Raw genomic sequence first — 3,561 nt, 5'->3', positions numbered from 1 at the left:
AAGGAAGGAAGGAAGGAAGGAAGGAAGGAAGGAAGGAAGGAAGGAAGGAAGGAAGGAAGGGAGGGAAAGGAAGAAAGAAAAGAACACAGCATTGCTTCTGGGATATCCTTGCCAAAAATACATAACCTGAATCTAATCATGAGACTCATCAGACCAATGTCCCATATTGAGGAGGAATCTATGAAATAACTCTTGCATAACCTTCAAAACATGTAAAGGTCATGAAAGTCAAAGAAAAATTGAAGAACTGCTCCAAATGAAGGAGACTAAAAGGACATGACAAGCAAATGCAAAGTGCAACTCTGAACCAGACTCTTTTGCTCGGAAAGGTATTTTGGAACAAATGACAAAACTTAAATAAAGTTTGAGAATTACATAGTGGTTGAATATTAATGCAATTTTCTAATTTTGATGGTTGTATTATGGTTATGTGCCCTTGTATGTAGAAAATATATCCTGAAGTATCCATGGGTGATGAAGCAGTAGATTGGAAACTTATTCTCAAATGGGTCAGAAAAAAAAGGGCATTTGAACTGTACTTGCAACTTTTCTGTAAATTTGAGATGGTTTCAAAATAAACAAAGCAAAAATAAGCATAAAAAGAAAAAAATTAAAAACTTGGAGAAAAGATATGGCAGCTCTATACAATTTTTCATCTATTTATACCTTTTCACCTAAGCAAAACAATCTCCAAAATATACTACCATATTAAAATTTTGTTTAAAAGAAAGGTGCAGAACACTGGTTATCACATTCAATCAATAACTTTTTAAAAACAGAGAGAAATACATAGCTGCCCTTATATGCTTAGAACATCTCTAGAAAGATAAAAAACTGATATCAATGGTTACCTCATGGAAGGGAACTGGTAGCTAGAACACAAAAATAGAAGGGAATATCACTTTTCATGTAGAATCCCTTAGTATCCTTAGAATTATGTACAAATGTATATATTTCGTTGCCAAATTAATCCATTAATTACCATTTGCTTATTTATTTATTTTTGTTTTGTTTTGTTTTTTGAGACAGAGTCTTGCTCAGTGGCCCAGGCTGGAGTGCAGTGGCGCGATCTCGGCTCACTGAAAGCTCCGCCTCCAGGGTTCATGCCATTCTCCTGCCTCAGCCTCCCAAGTAGCTGGGACTACAGGCGCCCGCCACCGCGCCCGGCTAATTTTTTTTTTTTTTTTTTTTTTTTGTATTTTTAGTAGAGATGGGGTTTCACCATGTTAGCCAGGATGGTCTCGATCTCCTGACCTCATGATCCACCTGCCTCAGCCTCAGGAGAGTACCTTTACTCACCCAGTCCCTGAATCTAAGTTAGGAAGCAGAAGGGAGACTACAAGAGAGAACTGCACAGGAAATGTCATATGCCTTTTTGAGACCTAACCAGCTACCATAAGATGTCATTCCTGATCCTAACTCTTCACAAATTGCACATAGTCCTGGGATCCTGGAAGTCAGTGGTATCACTGCTAGCTGCTAAAAAAAAATAAAAAATAAATAAATAAATAAATAAACTCTAGAAGCATTTGTAGAACTGTGACTTGAGTGGGAGTTGGGATCCCACAACAAAGTCTGAAAAGGGAACATGGTGTGGGCTCCAGCTACTGGTGCTGGAACCAGGCACCTCACCCCCTGGGACCTGTGCAGGAGGACAGTCTCTGCATAGGCTTGGTTTTGGGTTGGGCAGCAACTCATATGGTGCAAACTACTGGGATTAACTGAATAGCTGTGTTGGCTGAAACAACCAGTATGGGGAAGGGAAATTCACCAGGACTAAGGCATGAGGGTGACACAAGTCCCATTTCTGCCAATCAAAGCTTTGGCTGCTGGGACCACACCCTCCTCCCCATGTTAAGACCTCAATACAGCAGCTATGGTCCCTCACCCAAGCATTTCATCAAGGCTGATGTATACACTCACTATTGGGGGGCCTGAGCACAACATTTCCCACTGCATGGCCAAGCCTTGCCATGCTCCTTACAAGACAGAGCATGGAATCCAGGCTTCTGGATGTACCACAACACAATTTACCACCTGGGATGCCCAAGCACTTTTCCTGAGGAACAAAAATGAGCATAAACATTATACCAATACCACTACAGCTGGATCTTGCCTGTAAGTGCCATCTACTGGTCTGGAGGTCAGCTCATACAGTCCACTGCAATCACTGCTAACACAAAAGCACAGCACTCAAGACTTTGAAGAACACATCACAATCACTGCTACTGCTATTGCCCGTGAACAGGCTGCTCAGAAGCCTACAGCTGATTTTTTGCTGTCCCATCCCATATACTGCTAACAACTGACATCAGAGAAAGTCAAAAAGAGGCCCAATCACAGCCTGTCTGAACTGCAAACACACATGCCAGCGTATGCTACTCCAGGTAGTAAGGATAAACATGTTAGCCCAACACTCCTACCCCTAAAACCTGAAGATGAACACATCTAGCATTCCAGTCCCCAACAACTTTACCACAGCCCCACAAACAACTAAACTGTAATACATAACGGAAAACACAGATTGGACTAACGCAATTTATAGCCTAAGAAATCATACAGAATCTTCACTACTGTATGCACTCAGAAGCAAAATCAAAGGCTTCCACCAAACAAACAGAAAAGCACATTGCAGAAAGCACTGACCATGTCCCTACAGTCACAAGTTTAAGAAAACAGTCCCCTTCCCAAAAAAAAAGTAAATTCAAAAATAAGAAGAAGCTACTCTTGCTCCAAATGCACAAAAATCAATGTTAAAAAAAAAAAAACAGGAAACATGAAAAAGCAAGGTGATATAACACCTTCAAAGAAACACAATAATTCTTCAGCACTATATCCTAACCCAAAAGGAATCCTCAGTATGCTACATAAAAAATTCAAAATATTTTTCTTTTTTGTTAATAATTCAAAATATTGATTTTAAAGAAGTTCACTGAGATGCAAGACAAATCTGAAAAACAAAGAACTCAGAAAATCAGTCCAGGAAGTGAGCAAGAAATTTACCAAGGAGGCAGATTTTTTTTTAAAGAACCAAACAAAACCTGTGGAACTGAAAAACTTATTAAAGGAAATAGCAAATACATTATTTAAAAAGCTTTAATGATATAGGCTAGATCAAACAGAAAAAAAACATTTTCAGAAGTTAAAGGTAGATCTTTTTAAAAAAAACTTTTATTTTAGATTTAGGGATACATGTACAGGTTTGTCATATAAGTAAATCACATGTCATAGGCATTTGGTGTACGTACAGATTATTTTGTCACCCAGGTAAGAGATATAGTACCCAATAGGTAGCTTTTTAAATCTTCGCTCCCCTCCCACTCTTAACCCTCAAGTAGACCTGTGTCTTTTGTTCCCTTCTTCATGCCCATGTGTACTCAATATTTATCCCACTTATAAAAGTGAGAACATGCAGTATTTTGTTTTCTGTTCCTGTGTTAGTTTGCTTAGGATAATGGCCTCCAGCTTTATCCGTGTTGCTGCAAAGGACATGATTTTATTCCTTTTTGTTAATGCATAGTGTTCTGTGGTATGTATGTACCACATTTTCTTTTCTTTCTT

At 38.8% G+C, this 3,561-nt stretch overlaps 1 pseudogene across 1 annotated transcript in view; it reads right to left on the bottom strand.

Annotated features, from left to right (window-relative positions):
- LOC105511745 overlaps positions 1-3,561 on the bottom strand; it is a 12,044-nt pseudogene that overhangs the window by 6,779 nt on the left and 1,704 nt on the right. The gene's annotated exons all lie outside the window — the stretch shown is intronic.

Source organism: Colobus angolensis, unplaced genomic scaffold (genome assembly GCF_000951035.1).
Source record: "Colobus angolensis palliatus isolate OR3802 unplaced genomic scaffold, Cang.pa_1.0 Scaffold203, whole genome shotgun sequence".
Classification (NCBI taxonomy): Eukaryota; Metazoa; Chordata; class Mammalia; order Primates; family Cercopithecidae; genus Colobus; species Colobus angolensis.
Note: the sequence above shows the minus strand (reverse complement) of the source record. Positions and strands in the feature narration are given on the sequence as shown.